General features: G+C 45.7%; 1 protein-coding gene across 2 annotated transcripts in view; it reads right to left on the bottom strand.

Moving 5' to 3' along the window:
* Window positions 1-18,889, bottom strand: part of LOC141133762 (phospholipid scramblase 1-like) — a 65,084-nt gene extending 46,195 nt beyond the window's left edge. The window contains exon 1 of one of the 2 annotated variants that reach the window (XM_073623308.1): window positions 18,739-18,889. The gene's annotated coding sequence lies outside the window, so the exon portion shown is untranslated. Of the gene's footprint in view, window positions 1-1,903; window positions 1,990-18,738 lie in introns of those variants that run through there. The other variant, XM_073623309.1, reaches the window with a different exon arrangement.
* Window positions 18,890-20,839: the final 1,950 nt, after the last annotated feature.

Below are 20,839 nucleotides of genomic sequence, written 5' to 3'. Positions count from 1 at the left end.
TACTTTACTATGCTGGATTTTTGTGCTTTTTTTTTTTAATGAGCCCTTCTAGTACAATGTATGGCGGAGAGCACTAGGAGCTCCTTTATTTCTGTCCATTCTGCCATTAACCGGGTACAATGTGAATGTCCCGAAGGAAAGAGGGGTGTGGTTCTGATCGGTGCTTATATTTAATCCTTGAGGGATACAGGCGCTGACAGACCTATACATTTCTGGCTCCCCCAGCAACAATGGATCCCACCCCGGCAACAATAGATCCCCCCAGAAGTAACAGTTCCCCCCAACAATAGACCTCACTGCAGCAACAATAGATCCCTCGCACAACAATAGACTCACCCAGCAACAATAGGTCCCCCTGAAGCAACAGATCCCTCCAACAACAATAGACCTTACTGCAGCAACAATAGATCCCCCAGCAACAATAGGTCCCCCCAGAAGCAACAGATCCCTCCAACAACAATAGACCTCACTGCAGCAACAATAGCTCCCCCCCAGAAGTAACAGAACCCCCCAACAATAGACCTTACTGCAGCAACAATAGATCCCCCAGCAACAATAGGTCCCCCCAGAAGCAACAGATCCCTCCAACAACAATAGACCTCACAGCAGCAACAATAGACCTCACCTCAGCAACAATAGATCCCTCACACCACAACAGACTCCTCCAGCAACAATGGGCCCCACCCTAGCAATAATAGACCCCTCAGCAACAATAGACCCCACCTCAGCAACAATAGATCTCTCACACAACAATAGACTCCCCCTGCAACAATGGATCCCACCCCGGCAACAATACCCCCCTCCCAGCATCCATAGCCCCCCTCCAGAAACCATAGACCCCACCCCTGAAACAGATCCCTCCAACAACAATAGACCTCACTGCAGCAACAACAGACCCCACATCAGCAACAATTGATCCCTCACACAACAATAGACTCCCCTAGCAAAAGTAGGTCCTCCAGCAACAATAGACCCCACCCCAGCAACAATAGGTCCCCCCAGGAGCAGCAGATCCCTCCAATAATAGCCCTCACTGCAGCAACAATAGATCCCTCTCGCAACAACAGACCCCACCTCAGCAACAATTGATCCCTTACACAATAATAGGTCCCCCCAGCAACAACAGACCCCACCTCAGCAACAATAGATCCCTTACAAAACAATAGACTCCCCCAGCAACAATAACCCCCCCCCAGCAATCATAGGTCCCCCAGAAGCAACAGATCCCTCCACCAATATACCTCATATATATACCTCACTGAAGCAACAATATATCCCCCTCACAACAATAGACTCACCCAGCAACAATAGACTCCACCTCAGAAACAATAGACCCACCCCAGCAACAATAGATCCCTCAGACAACAATAGACTCCCCCAGCAACAATAGGCCCCACCCCAGCAACAATAGGTCCCCCCAGCAACAGTGTACCCCACCTCACTAACAATAGACTCCCCCAGCAACAATAGACCCCACCCCAGTAACAATAGGCCTCCCTAGAAACAATAGACCCACCCCAGCAACAATAGTTCCCCCACACAACCAAAGACCCCCCACACAGCAACAATGGACCACCCACAACAAAATACCACCCCCAGCAACAAAAGATCCACCCCAGCAACATTAGACCTCCCATCAGCAACAACATATCTCCCAACAGGCAACATCAATAGACCCTCCAGCATACAAAAACAATAAACCCCTCTCCCTCAATACTGGACTCCTACCAGCAACATAAGACCCCCCAGCAACAATAGACCCTCACACAAAACCAGATCCCCACCAGTGACAATAGATCCCCCAGCAGCCAACATCAATAGACCCTCCAGCCCACCACACTACCCTCGCCATTACATACATAACCATATTCTGTATAAAGTTAGGCACTTATTTGTGTAGTACCTCTGAAGACGGGAGGGAAGGATCCGGAGTCTGGCGCCGGCACTGAGGTCACGGTGAGTATTGCGGCGATCACCGACATGGAAGTACGTATTGAAGGACGGAAGGAGAGGAAGGAGAGGAAGGAGAGGAAGGAGAGGAAGGAGAGGAAGGAGAGGAAGGAGAGGAAGGAGAGGGATCTGCTCATTATTTGATAAGAATAAGATTAGAAAAACTGGGAATTTTCATTTTACTGAAAAAACAGGAAATGATTCATGTGAGCGCCCTCATTGGACGGGGGACCTCTGACCTCCCATTCAGTCTCGTACAGGAGTACCGGCTCCTCTCTTCCTCCGATTTCACTGCACACTGCGAGCTTCTCACAATGTGCATCAGAAGCTGCAGCAAGTCAGATAGAGCTCCGCCCTCATTTCCTGGCTGAAGGACGTCCAGCATCATCGAGCCCTTTCCTCCCCTACCTGACTGACCCTGGCCCCTCCCCTTTATCATTAATCGGATTTCAGTTCCTTCGGTCATAAAAGGCTCAGCATCACAGGTGGGAGGTACCTATGCAAATGAAGTCTGTCTAGGAACGCCCACTCCTCCAGACTGACACCCACCCCTCAATGTATTTAGATATTTACATAACTCCTCCCACTGTTTGCGTCAGGACAGAGGAGGAGGGGTACTGAGGCCGGGGGGGGGGCTGGGATCTTTCCATTATGGCCACTCCCACCAGCCTGATCTGCCTGCATTGCATAGAGGAGCACAGAGACCCGGTGATGTCATAAAAACAAAACGGTCGTATATGTAAAATGTCATGATCGTGTTATTAGTGGGGGAGGGAAAATATAACCTTCAGCTTCAGTAATGGGCCTTGGATGGTTCCTTCAGCTCCCCGAGGCCGGATTTAACCCTCTGTGACCATCATAAAGAAGAAATTAAAGTGACAGTACGCAATAATCTATTTGTCTCTGGCCGGCGTTCCGCTAACCCTGAAAACTTGTAGAAGATACGAACCAAATCCTCCGCTCTCGGGTCGCTCTTCATACTTCCGCTCTCCCAGCAAACACAACTATTACTATAAATATTATTACCATGGAGGGGTCAGCTGCAGAGAAGCGGGAAGGGTTAATGAGCGGGACGGGGGAGGGGGTGTGGGGGGGGGGTTTGGATGAGGTCACAGTTTGGCCACCATCACAGGAAATGAGAAGAAGTCACGATAAGAGGACATTTCCTTTCCAGCCTCGGATAGAGCGGGAAAACCTTCCATGTCTGCCCCGGATACAAACACAGGGGGCGCTACACCCTCTTATTACTGATATCTAGGAGGTGTGGAGGGCCGTCTCTCTGATTGGGGTGCTCCCATGTACTAAAACACCCCCAAAAGTAAGAGAGACGGGAGATCCATATACAGTATCTGACAAAAGTAAGTACACCCCTCACATTTCTGTAAATATTTTCTTCTATCTTTTCATGTGACAACACTGAAGAAATGACACTTGTCTACAATGTAAAGTAGTGAGTGTACAGCTTGTATAACAGTGTCAATTTGCTGTCCCCTCAAAATAACTCAACTTACAGCTATTAATGTCTAAACCGCTGGCAACAAAAGTAAGTACACCCCTAAGTGAAAATGTCCAAATTGGGCCCAAAGTGTCTATTTTGTGTGGCCACCATTATTTTCCGGCACTGCCTTAACCCTCTTGGGCATGGAGTTCACCAGAGCTTCACAGGTTGCCACTGGAGTCCTCTTCTACTCCTCAATGACGACATCATGGAGCTGGTGGATGTTAGAGACCTTGCGCTCCTCCACCTTCTGTTTGAGGATGTCCTACAGATGATCAATAGGGTTTAAATTAGCCATTTTCGCTCCCCGGTGTCATGTGACTCGTTAGTGTTACAAGTTCTCAGGTGTGAATGGGGAGCAGGTGTGTAAAATTTGGTGTTATCGCTCTCACTCTCTCATACTGATCACTGGAAGTTCAACATGGCACCTCATGGCAAAGAACTCTCTGAGGATCCAAAAAAAAGAATTGTTGCTCTACATAAAGATGGCCTAGGCTATAAGAAGATTGCCAAGACCCTGAAACTGAGCTGCAGCACGGTGGCCAAGACCATACTGCGGTTTAACAGGACAGGTTCCACTCAGAATAGGCCTCGCCATGGTCAACCGAAGAAGTTGAGGTCACGTGCTCAGCGTCATATCCAGAGGTTGTCTTTGGGAAATAGATGTATGAGTGCTGCCAGCATTGCTGCAGAGGTTGAAGGGGTGGGGGGTCAGCTTGTCAGTGCTCAGACCATACGCCACACACTGCATCAAATTGGTCTGCATGGCTGTTGTCCCAGAAGGAAGCCTCTTCTAAAGATGATGCACAAGAAAGCCTGCAAACAGTTTGCTGAAGACAAGCAGACTAAGGACATGGATTACTGGAACCATGTCCTGTGGTCTGATGAGACCAAGATAACCCTTTTTGTTTCAGATGGTGACAAGCGTGTGTGGGGGCAACCAGGTGAGGAGTACAAAGACAAGTGTGTCTTGTCTACAGTCAAGCATGGTGGTGGGAGTGTCATAGTCTGGGGCTACATGAGTGCTGCCGGCACTGGGAGCTTCAGTTCATTGAGGGAACCATGAATGCCAACATGTACTGTGATATACTGAAGCAGAGCATGATCCCACCCTTCAGAGACTGGGCCGCAGGGCAGTATTCCAACATGATAACCACCCCAAACACACCTCCAAGACAACCACTGCCTTGCTAAAGAAGCTGAGGGTAAAGGTGATGGACTGGCCAAGCATGTCTCCAGATCTAAACCCTATTGATCATCTGTGGGACATCCTCAAACGGAAGGTGGAGGAGCGCAAGGTCTCTAACATCCACCAGCTCTGTGATGTCATCATGGAGGAGGGGAAGAGGACTCCAGTAGCAAACTATGAAGCTCCGGTGAACTCCATGCCCAAGAAGGTTAAGGCAGTGCTGGAAAATAATGGTGGCCACACAAAATATTGACACTTTGGGCCCAATTTGGACATTTTCACTTAGGGGTGTACTGACTTTTGTTGCCAACAGTTTAGACATTAATGGCTGTGTGTTGAGTTATTTTGAGGGGACAGCAAATTTACACTGTTATACAAGCTGTACACTCACTACTTTACATTGTAGCAAAGTGTCATTTCTTCAGTGTTGTCACATGAAAAGATAGAAGAAAATATTTACAAAAATGTAAGGGGTGTACTTACTTTTGTGAGATACTGTATATGAGAAGCAGTGGGGGAGGGGCACACCAATGGTCACAGAGCCCATTTCCCTAAGACCCCATACACACTATTAGATTTTCTGCAGATTTTTGTCTTCAGATTGACCAAAACCATAAAATATGAGGTCAAACCTTAGGAGTTTAAATTTGTATGCAATCAGGCAGGCCCCTTGCACTGCATGGTACTGATAAATCTGAAGACAAAAATCTGCAGAAAATCGAATAGCATGTGTGGGGTCTTAGTGATTAGTAAAATCAGAGATCCAACGCATTTCAGGGGTTCAAAAAAACATTCAAACAACAGAAAGTACTGCATTTGGCCACTAGATGGTGCGAAGTGTCAAAAGAAAGTCCTAAGCTACTTAACTCCATCTAGTGGCCAGATAGAGTATTTTCTGTTAAATCACTAGTTTACCAGCAAACAGCAGAGCCATAGCCTACTTACATTCGCGCTTTGCCCCGTTCACACAGAATGAACGTACTTGAACTTAGCTATGCTATTTTTTTTTTTTTTAACAAATGCACCCCTAAACTTTAGAATGCGCCCACATTGACAGCAAACCCCCCAGACCAGGGTCAGGAGAAGGGGATATACAGGAGGGCGGCAGGAAGAGCACCTAATGACCACCGCGGGCCTAATGACCACCTCGGGCACACCGTATCACCACCGACTCTCAGGCAGAGCAGAAACAACAACAACAACATCTCTCAGAATGCGGAATCTTGAGAACTGAAAGTTGCAAAATTGCAGAAGATAAGATCAGGCATTCGCTCAGCTGCTTCACCACAGGAAGGTGATGACATCACCCAGAAATGTCACATGGTCCATGGGTGCCCAGCTAATGTACACACTCATCACATGCTTAAAGGGAAAGACAGAGCAGGACTGGTAACTAGACACTTGCACTAAAATAACCCCTCCCAAACCCCCCCCCCAAAAAAAAAAACAGGCATTCTCCATTTGTGCCAATGTAGCGCACCCCAACACTAGGTGGTGATTACCGTGTGTAGGCACTCAGTCGGCGGAATGTGTTGGAGTGACATTTAGAATGTGTTGTACCACAATGTGCTCATTTACATATTACTAACATGCATTGTGGTAACGTGTGTGCACGGGTTTCCTCCCACACTCCAAAGTCACACAACTGGCCTCTGTCCATATTGGTCCCTGACTACTTTGGGCCCCTAACTATATTTGCTCCTCACTAGTTTGGCCCCCTGACTATATTTGCCCCTGACTAGTTTGGCCCTGTCTGTATTTGCCCCTGTCTATATTTGCCCCTGACTAGTTTGGCCCTGTCTGTATTTGCCCCTGTCTATATTTGCCCCTGACTAGTTTGGCCCTGTCTGTATTTGCCCCTTTCTATATTTGCCCCAGACTAGTTTGGCCCCTTTCTACATTTGCCCCTGACTAGTTTGGCCCCTTTCTATATCTGCCCCTGACTAGTTTGGCCCCTGTCTATATTGGCCCCTGACTAGTTTGGCCCCCTGTCTATATTGGCCCCTGACTAGTTTGGCCCCTGTCTATATTGGCCCCTGACTAGTTTGGCCCCCTAACAAACAAATGGCCCCTGCCCCCACCTATAACTGGCCTTCACAGCAAGGAGCACATGGAAGGGCAACACATGAAAGACAAAATCCGAACATTCCATGGATCAACTCACCAACCAGATTAACCCGACCAGCAGTCTGAGTTAAACACAGGGGTTTAGTTATCACACATTTGGAGACGTATGTATAAGCTGCAAGGCCTCTTCATAGCACCCTGTGTATTACTTGCAGTCCTAAACGCTACTGAATTTATGAGCGTCTCCACAGTGGGAGCACATGCAATGGATAGATGAGGGGCAGGTGGGCCTGGAGCCCAATCCCCCTTAAAGGTAGTTTGGCCCCTGTCTATATCCACCCTTTTCTATATTTGCCCCAGACTAGTTTGGCCCCTTTCTATATTTGCCCCTGACTAGTTTGGCCCCTTTCTATATTTGCCCCTGACTAGTTTGGCCCCTTTCTATATTTGCCCCAGACTAGGTTTGGCCCCCTGACTAGTTTGGCCCCTGTCTATATTGGTTCCTGTCCATAATTATAATACAGTCGGATGAATCCAGCAAAACCCCGATCTTACCCCCCGCGGTGTGAATCTCCTGGTGAATCCTTTATAAATTCACCCTTCACCATTTGTTCACCATTAGGGAAAAAAGAAAAACAATGAGGAGTTATAGTTTGTGGAGAGAAGGATGGGTGTGGGAGGACTACAGAACACCTCGCCTCTAGTTATGGAGATAAGTAGAGGGGGGAGGTGTTCTATAGTGCTGCCCACATGTGACAACACCGCCCCTCCACAGACACAGCACAGTGACTGAGCGTTTTCTGCTTTAAATAAATAAAAAACATTCGACCTGCATAGGGAATATCCTAATAACATTCGTTATTTCCTGTATTTGCACAGAGCGAACGTACGCACATTTTTCCTGAGCGACTCGCTATGCAAATTTTTTATAGTTACACCCCTTAGAGTAGAAGTTTGAGCCCTATAACTCTGACCCCCCACTATCCCACCAACATCATAGGCTGTTATGGTTCAGATGACCACCTGTGTCCCAGTGACTAATGATGCTGTGCTATACACAGCATCCTAGCAACCAACGGCTCAGTGCTACCCACAGCATCCTAGCAACCAACGGCTCAGTGCTACCCACAGCATCCTAGCAACCAACGGCTCAGTGCAACCCACAGCATCCTAGCAACCATAGGCTCAGTGCTACCCACAGCATCCTAGCAACCAATGGCTCAGTGCTACCCACAGCATCCTAGCAACCAACGGCTCAGTGCAACCCACAGCATCCTAGCAACCATAGGCTCAGTGCTACCCACAGCATCCTAGCAACCAATGGCTCAGTGCTATACACAGCATCCTAGCAACCAACGGCTCAGTGCTACCCACAGCATCCTAGCAACTAACGGCTCAGTGCTACCCACAGCATCCTAGCAGCCAACGGCTCAGTGCTACCGACATCATCCTAGCAACTAACGGCTCCATGCTACCGACAGCATCCTAGCAATCAACAGCTCAATGCTACCGACAGCATCCTAGCAACTAACGGCTCAGTGCTACCGACAGCATCCTAGCAAATAACGTCTCAGTGCTACCAACAGCATCCTAGCAATCAACGGCTCAGTGCTACTGACAGCATCCTAGCAACTAACGGCTCCGTGCTACCGACATCATTCTAGAAACTAACGGCTCTGTGCTACCGACATCATTCTAGCAATCAATGGCTCACTTCTACCAACAGCATCCTAGCAATCAATGGCTCAGTGCTACCGATAACATCCCAGCAACCAACGACTCCGTGCTGCCGAAAGCACCCAAGCAGCTAACGGCAGCACCCTAGCAACCAATGGCGCCACGCTGCTGATAGCATCCTAGCAATCAATGGCTCAATGCTCCAGACAGCACCCTAGCAACCAATGGTGCAGTGCTGCCGACAACATCCTAGCAACCATTGGCACCGTGCTGTAAACATCATCCTAGCAACCAACGGGGGGGGGGGGGGATTCAGTATGGTCTCTGTGACAGATTTCTGGGGTTATTCTAGTAAGAAGCATTGTGCATTCATTTAAACCATGTGACAGTTTCATTGGTTGTGCTGACACGTGTGACAAATCACAGAAGTTCTTGTCTGTGACAATTTACTGCTATGCTTCTGCATCTACCCCGGATTAATTAATAGGTACCACCAGATCAGAGATAAGAAAAATGGAGGTAAATAAGACCAATGGCAGTTTAGGGTAGCAGGGTGCTGTGATGCCGACAGCATCCTAGCAACCAGCAGCACCATGCTGCCGACAGCCTCCTAGCAACCAACGGCTCCGTGCTGCCGACAGCATCCTAGCAACCAACGGTGCCGTACTGCCAAAAAGCATCCTAGCAACCAACGGTGCTGTGCTAATGACATTATCCTAGCAACCAATGAAGCTGTTTAGCTGACAGCATCGTAGCGACCAATAACACTCTGCTGCTGATGGCACCCAAGCAGCCATTGATGGTGGCAGTTTGGGGAGGGGGGGTACATATTCCTGTTACCCCAAAATGCTATTGGTCTTATTTACTTCTATTTTTCTTATCTCTGATCTGGTGATATCTATTAATGAATCTGGGGCAGATGTAGCAACATTGTAGTAAATTGTCACAGACAAGAACTTCTGGGATTTCGGGGACACACGGCTTACACGAATGTACAACGCTTCTTACTACAATAACCCCAGAAATCTCTCACAGAGGCCATACTGAATCCACCCCGTTGAGTTGCTAAATTGTGATTTTACCAGTCACTGCCTGCGCAGGCTCTGGAAGTATCTCCTAGCTGCACATATTACAGTCTTAAATTTGACTGATCACATAAAATACACTTCCTACATATTGGAGCTCCAAGTCTATGATGGACGTCTTCTCCACAGCTGCCCCTCCTCCTCCTTCCTCCCTCCCCTTTAAACTTACATTATATTCTGCCTGACAACAGCTGTAAAACATCCAAATGCCTGCGACTGATTGGCTGCCCAACCCCCCCCCCGTTCTGTAAGGTCCACCTTCTGCATTGTGTACAGCAGACCGATCGGTGTTGAAGACTAAAGCTGGGTTCGCTTTTACCATTCGATTTTAGAATTCATGTAATTTCCCCAAACGAAAACCACATTCACTGTTGGAAAAATAAAGTTTTTTTCCAGAAAAGTTTTCCGTCCTACGCCTTCCAATTTTTTTTTATCAGTATGGTCAAAAATGAAAACTGATTTTCCCTCAGTAACGCTTATAAAAAAATGAACGAGCGTTCTTAAAGCGAACATTTTCATTCAAAAATCTTGCTACCCAGCTTGAGGTCATGGGAAGTCAAGGATTACAATCTCAGCAAGATCGGCCAGGAACCATTTTTTTTGGGATAATAGTTAGGATAATACATTTAAACCCGGGGAGGTATTAATAGGGGTAGTACACAGTTTGGGGATGTGCAATATTATTTCAAGTTGCACGAAAACTCATGATGGTTTTTGGAGATTTATGATAATATTTGGGGACGTTGTATAATATTTGGGGCAATATGGAAAAATAAGGACAGTTAGAAATATGAGACAACTTTTGCAGGTAATGGAGGAGATACCAGTTGATATTGTGGAATAAGAGATAGCGGGTGATACTGTAAAACAGAGAAAGGTAGCCGTCCGCTGCACACCTCACCCGGCCCGAGTGATAGGCAAGTAAAAGCAGCCTCAGCTCGATTCATCCAGACCACAACTCCAACATGTTTCACCCCACCCTCTGGGGCTTAATCATGCTCAGCTTGATTCATCCAGACCACAACTCCAACATGTTTCACCCCACATTCCAGGCTTAATCATGCTCAGCTCGATTCATCCAGACCACAACTCCAACATGTTTCACCCTGCCCTCCTGGGCTTAATCATGCTCAGCTCGATTCATCCAGACCACAACTCCAACATGTTTCACCCTGCCCTCCGGGGCTTAATCATGATCAGCTCGATTCATCCAGACCACAACGCCAACATTTATTCAAAAGGGGTGTAGGTTGAGTGACCTTAAGTGATCCGGCACCTCATTCCTTGTAAGAAGAATTAAAGGGAGGGGGTTTTGTTGGGGATTATAGCAGTGCCATATATACACAAGTACAGATATTTTAAAAAGTATACATTTTATTACAATTTTTTTTTAATAATTAATAGTATAAAAAAGTATACATTTTTGTAATAAAATGTATACTTTTAAAAATATCTGTATGTGTGTATATATGGCACCGCTATAATCCCCAACAAAACCCCCTCCCTTTAGTTCACAACCCCAACATGTTTCACCCCGCCCTCCGGGGCTTAATCATGATCAGCTCGATTCATCCAGACCACAACTCCAACATGTTTAACCCCGCCCTCCGGGGCTTAATCATGATCAGCTCAATTCATCCAGACCACAACTCCAACATGTTTCACCCCGCCATCATGCTCAGCTCGATTCATCCAGACCACAACTCCAACATGTTTCACCCCGCCCTCCAAGGCTTAATTATGATCAGCTCGATTCATCCAGACCACAACTCCAACATCTTCCACTCCCGCCCTCCGGTACTTAATCATGATCAGCTCGATTCATTATCAGCCCGATTCATCCAGACCACAACTCCATCCAGACCCCAGAGGGCGGGGTGAAACATGTTGGAGTTGTGGTCTGGATGAATCGAGCTGAGATTGCTTTTACGTACCACTCGATCCGGGTGAGGTGTGCGGCGGTCGGGCTACCTGTTTCTGTTTTGAAGCATGCTTTGGGTCTGGACAGACCTTTCCTCAGACTGCACCCTCACTGGTCAGCTGCATCCAACTAACCGGACTTTGACAGCCTGAGCGGGGACCCTCAAGCATTTATCATAGATCAGGTGATACTGGAAGATATTGGAGATATGGGATAGTGGGATGATACAAGATATTATTGAAGATATGTAATAGTGGGGTGATACCTAATGTTATTGGAGGATATAGGATAGTGAGGTGCTACCAGATGATGTTGGAGATATAAGGTATTGGGGTGATACCAGATGATATGGGAAGATATAAGATATTGGGGTGCTACAGGATGATGTTGGAGATATAGAATAGTGGGGTAATACCAGATGAGATGTGAGATATGGAATACTGGGGTAATACCAGATGATATTGGAAGATTGTTGGAGATATAGGGTATTGGGGTGATACCAGATGATGTTGGAGATATGGGATAGAGGGGTGATACCAGATGATGTTGGAGATATGGGATAGAGGGGTGATAACAGACAATGTTGGAGATATGGGATAGACCGAGGACAGCAGATGATACTGGGGAATAAGGGGTAGTAGGGTGATACCAGAAGACATTAGACATATTGGATTTATACTAAATAATTTGAAGATATGTAATAGTTCGGTGATACCAAATGATATGGAATATAGGGGTGATACCAGATGACACTGGGATGATATAGGATAGAGGGATAATAAAGGATGATATTGGGGTATATGGGATAATGGGGTGATACCAGATGGTGTTGGGGATTGTTAGAGATATGGGATAATGGGGTAATACCAGATGACTTTGGTATGGTATGGGAAAGAGAGGTGATAATATTGAAGATGTGGACCAGTGGGGTGATACCAGATGATGTTGGAGATATAAGATATTGGGGTAATACCAAATTATATTGGCAAACATTGGATGGCAAGGCGATACTGGATGATAAGATAAGATAAAGGTATAGACAGGCGATACTGGATATAATGGAGATTTGAGATATCGGGGTGATACCGGATGATATTGGGATTGAAGTTCTGGAATAGATAGGTGATAAAGAATGATATTGGGAGATATGGGATAGAGGGGTAATACCAGGTGATACTGGAGATATGGGATAAAGGGGTGATACCAGATGATGTTGGAGATATGGGATAGAGGGGTGATACCAGATGATGTTGGAGATATGGGATAGAGGGGTGATACCAGATGATGTTGGAGATATGGGATAGAGGAGTAATACCAGATGATGTTGGAGATATGGGATAGAGGAGTGATACCAGATGATGTTGGAGATATGGGATAGAGGAGTAATACCAGATGATGTTGGAGATATGGGATAGAGGAGTGATACCAAATGATGTTGGAGATATGGGATAGAGGGGTGATACCAGATGATGTTGGAGATATGGGATAGAGGGGTGATACCAGATGATGTTGGAGATATGGGATAGAGGAGTAATAGCAGATGATGTTGGAGATATGGGATAGATATGGGTGATACTAGATGATACTGGAGATATGGGATAAAGAGGTGATACCAGATGATGTTGGAGATTTGGGATAGATATGGGTGATACCAGAGGGTGTTGGAGATATGGGATCGAGGGGTGATACCAGATGATGTTGCAGATATGGGATAGAGGGGTGATACCAGATGATGTTGGAGATATGGGATAGAGGGGTGATACCAGATGATGTTGGAGATATGGGATCGAGGGGTGATACCAGATGATGTTGGAGATATGGGATAGAGGGGTGATACCAGATGATGTTGGAGATATGGGATAGAGGAGTAATACCAGATGATGTTGGAGATATGGGATAGAGGAGTGATACCAGATGATGTTGGAGATATGGGAAAGAGGGGTGATGCCAGTTGATGTTGGAGATATGGGACAGAGGGGTGATACCAGTTGATGTTGGAGATATGGGATAGAGGGGTGATACCAGATGATGTTGGAGATATGGGATAGAGGGGTGATACCAGATGATGTTGGAGATATGGGATAAAGGAGTAATAGCAGATGATGTTGGAGATATGGGATAGATATGGGTGATACTAGATGATACTGGAGATATGGGATAAAGAGGTGATACCAGATGATGTTGGAGATTTGGGATAGATATGGGTGATACCAGAGGCTGTTGGAGATATGGGATCGAGGGGTGATACCAGATGATGTTGGAGATATGGGATAGAGGGGTGATACCAGATGATGTTGGAGATATGGGATAAAGGAGTGATAGCAGATGATGTTGGAGATATGGGATAGAGGGGTGATACCAGATGATGTTGGAGATATGGGATAGACTGTTGATACCAGATGAAGTTGGAGATATGGGATAGAGGGGTGATACCAGATGATACTGGGGATATGGGATAGAGGGGTGATATCAGATGATGTTGGAGATATGCGATATTGGGGTGATATCAGATGATACTGGAGATACTGTATGGGATAGAGGGGTGATATCAGATGATGTTGGAGATATGTGATATTGGGGTGATATCAGATGATACTGGAGGATTTGGAATAGAGGGGTGATACCGGATGATATTGGAGGATTTGGGATAGTGTGGTGATACTAGATCATATTGGGAGATTTTGGATAGCGGGCTAATTTCTGGGGTGATACTGGATATGGGTAGATATGGAATAATGGGGTGACACCAGTAGCTATTGGGTTATATGAGAAAATAGGGGACACCGGTTGATATTGGGTTATATGGGATAATAGGGTGACATCCAGTAACATTGGGCTATTTGGGACAATAGGGTGACACTGGGTGATATTTTTTTTTAGGGCAATAAGGTGACACTGCATGATATTGTATTATAAAAGGGCAATAGGGTGACAGTGGGTAATATTGGGTTACATGGGAGAAAAGGTTGACACCAGGTTATATAACACAATAGGCTGACACCAGATTATATGGGACAATAGGGTGACTCCAGGTGAAACAAGGTTATATGGGACAGTAAGGTGATCCTGGGTGATATTGGATTATGTGGGACAATAGGGTGACCCCTGGTGATATTGGGCTATATGGGACAATGGGTTGACACCAGGTTATTTGGAATAAAAGTCTGACACAAAAAGCTGACACCAGATAAGACTGGGTGTTGAAGCTGCAGCAGGCGGGCCGGGACTGTCGGGTTTGGTGACTCATTTGGCTGGTAGGTTGATATTGAACTTGTGACGGTGCTCCTGGACAAGGTTTGGGTGGGTGAGGACAGGCTGGTCGGGTGTGGTGCCTCTCGTCTTACATAAAACTGATTGTTAGAAACCATTTGAGGAATCTGAGTTCTGATTCATCGTCTGTAGAGCGAGAGAAGCTGCTGGTGGGAGGGGTGATGGAAAAAACATAAACCACAGAGACAAGAACAACGAGGAGGAAAAACAAAAGAGAACAACTAAGAACAATGGAGGCCTGCAGACTGCGAACATGGAGACTTTATCATAAACCAGACTACTTCATCCTTCCTAATCTGATGTTTCATGTATGGGTGGAAGCCAGATCCCTACATCACACACTGGTTTCTTATATCTGAAGGCCTCTTTCACATGGATGTCCTGGCAGTCCATTTTTGGCTCATGCTCAAAACAGACTGCAATGTATCCCTACAGGTGGTCAGATGCAGGTGGACACCTATATGGGCCCACATCTGGGTCTGTCCAGAGTCATTGGACTGAATGCAATACGTTTGCATCCAGGTCCACTTTTTTGACCTGATTGCAGGCTGATATAGACGCATGTCTACTTACATCCAGCCACCCATAAGGATTACATGGGTCCACTTTAAACTCCATCAGGGTTTCAGTCCAGGTTGTCCTGCTGGTACAGAACAGAAGAGGTTAACGTGAAAGGTTCCTTAGGCAGGGTACTGATCTAGGGGTGGGAAACTTTGCCTTAATGTCTAACTTCTCCAAATGCATTTTCCATAATGTTAACCTAATTAAAGTGAAATCCAACAGACAGCAAGACGAGACCCCCTTTAGGAGGCGCATCAGAAAGGTGAAGCTGGACGGTACAGAATTCTGACCGTTGGAGCACCAGATGAGCATAGGAAGCCAAGAACTGAGTCAATTGACCTGCCTCCACCCAGAATAGAAATGCCATTTATGGGTGGATTGGCCCTTCTGGAGCTGTAGTTGGGCCAAACCAAATACAAAGATGGTCAGGAGGACAGAGAAGGGCCTTCTCATACACTGCTGATCAACTTGGCCCACATGTAGATGCTCATCTGCCCATGAAGAACTCCTAAAAGGCCATGGCTGGAGACTGTGTGCCATGGTGGTGGTGACATCACAGGAAGTGCTAGTAATAACAGTGATGGTGCAGCTGGAGGGTGCAGGAAAAGAAGAGATGAGGCCTGGCAGAGAGAGATATGAGGTTGCTAAGGAGATCTTTGACTTCCTGACAAACTAAAGCCAGGTGGCTCCAGGGAAAGAGGAGCTGTCAGTGCCGAAGTCGGGAGTGGGATTCATTCTCTGCATTGAGGCCTCTGCAATCCACCACTCAATATTACTAGACATAAACATCGGCCTATTACTAGACATAAACCATTACTACAAAGTATAACAAACACATCTAATGGAGGCCCAACACTGACAAAGAAACGAGATACAGGAACAAAGAGAAGACAAAAATCAGACCATAACGAGACTGGATCAAGATGGAGAAGTGAGAGGAGAGAGAGAGGAAAGAAAGAGGAAAGTACAGTATGAGGGGGTGAGGAACAAAGGACAGTTGGAGGGGGTGGAAGAAGAAGTGTGATACGAGATGACCGATATGTAAAAAGTTGTAGAAAAGTAAGAACAGACAGGAGATGAGATGATGGATGGAGAGGGGTCAGGATAGTAGGAGAGGGGTACAATAGAATAACAATAGAACAATACAATAGATAGGTACAATCGAATATCAGGGGCACAGTAGAAGGAGAGGGGTCATTATAGAGGGGGTACAATGGAACAATTGAGGTTCAGTGAAAGGATAGGGGCCTGGATAATAGGATAAGGGTACAATGGAACAATTGGGGTTCAGCAAAAGGAGAAGGGTCTGGATAGTAGAAGAGGGGTACAAAGGAACAATTGGGGTTTGGGGAAAGGAGAAGGGCCTGGATAGTAGGAGAGGGGTACAATGGAACAACTGGGGTTCAGTAGAAGCGGAGGGGTCAGGAAAGTAGGAGAGGTGTGCAATGGAACAATTGGGGTTCAGTAGGAGAGGGGTCTGTATAGTAGGAGAGGGGTGCAATGGAACAATTGGGGTTAAGCGGAAGGAGAGAGGTCTGGATAGTGGAGAGGGCTACAATGGAACAATTGGGGTTCAGTAGGAGAGGGGTACAATGGAACAATTGGGGTTCAGTAGGAGGGTGGTCTGGATAGTAAGAGAGGGGTACAATGGAACAATTGGGGTTTGGGGAAAAGAGAACAGTCTGGATAGTAGGAGAGGGGTACAATAGAACAATTGGGGTTCAGTAGGAGAGAGGTCTGGATAGTGGAGAGGGGTACAATGGAACAATTGGGGTTCAGTAAAGAGAGAGGGGTCAGGATATTAGGAGAGGGGTACAATGGAAATGGGGTTCAGTGGAAGGAGAGGTCTGGATATTAGGAGAGGGGTACAATGGAAAAACTGGGGTTCAGTAGGAGAAAGGTCTGGATAGTAGGAGATGGGTACAATGGAACAATTGGGGTTCAGTAGGAGAAAGGTCTGGATAGTAGGAGATGGGTACAATGGAACAATTGGAGTTCAGTAGAAGGAGAACGGTCTGGATAGTGGAAGATGGGTACAATGGAACAATTGGGGTTCAGTAGGAGAAAATTCTGGATAGTAGGAGATAGGTACAATGGAACAATTGGGGTTCAGTAGAAGGAGAACAGTCTGGATAGTAGGAGATGGGTACAATGGAACAATTGGGGTTCAGTAGAAGGAGAACGGTCTAGATAGTAGGACAGGGGTACAATGGAACAGTTGGGGTTCAGTAGGAGAGGGGTCAGGATATTAGGAGAGGGGTACAATGGAACAATTAGGGTTCAGTGAAGAGAGGGGTCAGGATAGTAGGAGAGGGGTACAATGGAACAGTTGGGGTTCAGTACAAGGAGAGAGGTCTGGATAGTAGGAGAGGGGTCTGTATAGTAGGAGATAGGTACAATGGAACAATTGGGGTTCAGTAGGAGAGAGGTCAGGATAGTAGGAGAGGGGTACAATGGAACAGTTGGTGTTCAGTACAAGGAGAGAGGTCTGGATAGTAGGAGAGGGGTCTGTATAGTAGGAGATGGGTACATTGGAACAATTGGGGTTCAGTAGAAGGAGAGAGGTCAGGTTAGTAGGAGAGGGGTACAATGGAACAGTTGGGGTTCAGTACAAGGAGAGAGGTCTGGATAGTAGGAGAACGGTCTGGATAGTAGGAGAGGGGTACAATGGAACAGTTGGGGTTCAGTAGAAGGGGGGGGGTCAGGATATTAGGAGAGGAGTACAATAGAATACTTGGGGTTCAGTAGAAGGAGAGGGATCAAGATATTAGGAGAGGGGTACAATGCAAAAGTTGGGGTTCAGTAGGAGAACGGTCTGGATAGTAGGAGAGGGGTACAATGGAAGCTTGGTAGAAGGCCATGGATGTGGTGCACAAGGTATCAGGCATCCTGTAGATCTCAGATGTGAAACTACAAGCCCCAACATGTTCTTCCAGCTAAAGCTCAGACAGGAAATATGCTGGGAGTTGTAGTTCTTCACCATCTATGGATGTGCTGGCTGCCTATTGTCTGGTGCCGTACAGAGATATCACACAGGAAGAGTGTGGACAATGAAAGCATTATTTCACAGAAGGAGTAGTAGATGTGCGGAACCCACTCCCAGCAGATATAACTGAAGGTAACCCCAATACCCCCCCCTTTCCCCTGTCCTGAGCCCAATCCATTCATAAGTCAAGTAACGGCGGGGTCTAGATCACCCCCCAGAGCCCTGTGACTCCCCGACAGATATGACACAAGGCTCCAGGAAACAAGACAAAGGACGGAGCCCTGCAGAGGTGCAGAGGAGAGACGGGGGGTCTGATTAATGAAGAGGGGTGCAAAGGGCTAACACCATAATATAAAGGGGTACAGAGGGGTAACATCATAAGGGGTGCATGGGGTAAGTTGAGGACAAAAGTTACCAAAGTTGGAAGAAGAAGTGAGAGAAGGGAGAAGAAGCCAGGCACTGTGCTGGAAAGTTGGGGGTCCCCCCCCCCATATCACATGACCGTTATCAGGGGGTCCTGGGGCACTGTCCTACCTTCTTGCCCTCCCCCCAGGCTGCAGATGGTGGGGGTGTCCCCCTCTCTCTGTCAGTCTTGTCTTCCAGCTGAGGATATTCTGTGTCTGCGGAGGGGAGTGACTGAGTGCTGAGATGGAGGAGGGGGGGGCAGAGCAGGGCGGGGACTCCCCTGGGGCAGATTGGAGGGGGGGGGGGTGAGAGAGAGGAGTGTTATATTCAGGTAGAAGTAGACAGCTGACACAGAGGAGGGGGGGAGCAGGAAATGACTCTGATAAACACGCATGGGGAGGAGGAAAACACTTATTGCTGGAGGGGCAGGTGTGAAAAGTCATTATCTTGCCCTAGGGCGCCCCCCAGTGCAGGGATCTGGTAATGCAGCCTCACCCCCCCCCCCCCTCCTGGATCAGATTCTTTCCATCTGATTGTATAATAGATTCATTGTTTCCATATGTCTGTGGGGAGGAGGAGGGGGGGGGCTGGGATATTCCCAGCTGCTGGATCAGCAAACTTTGCTCTACTGTAACTTCACCGGGGGCCAAACCTAGGAAGACACGGGGCCCCGGAGCAGAACATGGACCCAACAGGAGTATAATAATATAATATTAGTAATTATAATGCATTATAATAAAGAAATGTTTCTATTCTTAATAGTGAAATCCTCCAGGTGTCTTGTGACTGTGAACTGAACGTCCAGAGTCATCATTTTAGATTGCAAGCTCTTGTTCCTCACTATTTTACACCAGCACCTTACCATGATGGGCCCCCTGTTTATAAATTCTCTGTTGCTAAAAAAATAATTAGAAAAAAATAAATAAAATGTATTGGAATCCCCAAACATAATATTATATATATATATATATATATATATATATATATATATATATATATATATATATATATATATATATATATATATATAAAACTACTGTATATGTGTGTACAGTGTGTGTATGTATGTGTATATATATATGTTTTAAAAAAAAAAAATTATATATATATATATAATTTTTATATATATATATATATATATATATATATATATATATATATATAGTTTAGAAGGGACCTTAGAGCATAAAATGGCGATCATTGCAATTTTTTATGTCACACAGTATTTGCGCACCAGTTTTTCACACGCATTTTTTTTTTTGGGAAAAAATACACTTAAATGAATCTTAATGCAAAAAAAAAAAAAAACAAACACACTATGTAACCCAATTTTTTTGGTAAAATATAAAAGTTGATGTTACATCGAATAAATAGATAAATAACATGTCAAGCTTTAAAATTGCGCACACTACATAAAATGACGATATGAAAAAAAACTCACCACAGGCGGCGTTTTAAAATATATATACAGGTTACATGTTTAGAGATGCAGAGGAAGTCTAGTGTTAGAATGATTGCTCTCGCTCTAATGTTCGTGGTGATACCTCACATGTGTGGTGTGACTTACTGCACACGAGCACGGAGGGATGGGGCACTTTAAAAAATTTATTTATTTATTTATTTATTTTTTTTACACAGTCCCTTTATTTATTTATTTTGATCACTTGTAACCCTATTACAATAAATGTAATAGAAATAAGGGACGACAGGTCCACTTTATGGAGATCTCATGTAATAGAAATAAGAGATGACAGGTCCTCTTTATGGAGAGATCTCATGTAATAGAAATAAGAGATGACAGGTCCTCTTTATGGAGAGATCTCATGTAATAGAAATAAGAGATGACAGGTCCTCTTTATGGAGATCTCATGTAATAGAAATAAGAGATGACAGGTCCTCTTTATGGAGATCTCATGTAATAGAAATAAGAGATGACAGGTCCTCTTTATGGAGAGATCTCATGTAATAGAAATAAGAGATGACAGGTCCTCTTTATGGAGAGATCTCATGTAATAGAAATAAGAGATGACAGGTCCTCTTTATGGAGATCTCATGTAATAGAAATAAGAGATGACAGGTCCTCTTTATGGAGATCTCATGTAATAGAAATAAGAGATGACAGGTCCTCTTTATGGAGATCTCATGTAATAGAAATAAGAGATGACAGGTCCTCTTTATGGAGACATCTCATGTAATAGAAATAAGAGATGACAGGTCCTCTTTATGGAGA

The sequence above is a fragment of the Aquarana catesbeiana genome, linkage group LG03 (genome assembly GCF_042186555.1).
Source record: "Aquarana catesbeiana isolate 2022-GZ linkage group LG03, ASM4218655v1, whole genome shotgun sequence".
In the NCBI taxonomy this organism is placed as follows: domain Eukaryota; kingdom Metazoa; phylum Chordata; class Amphibia; order Anura; family Ranidae; genus Aquarana; species Aquarana catesbeiana.
The sequence above is the reverse complement of the archived record's forward strand: the minus strand, read 5'-3'. Positions and strand labels throughout refer to the sequence as shown.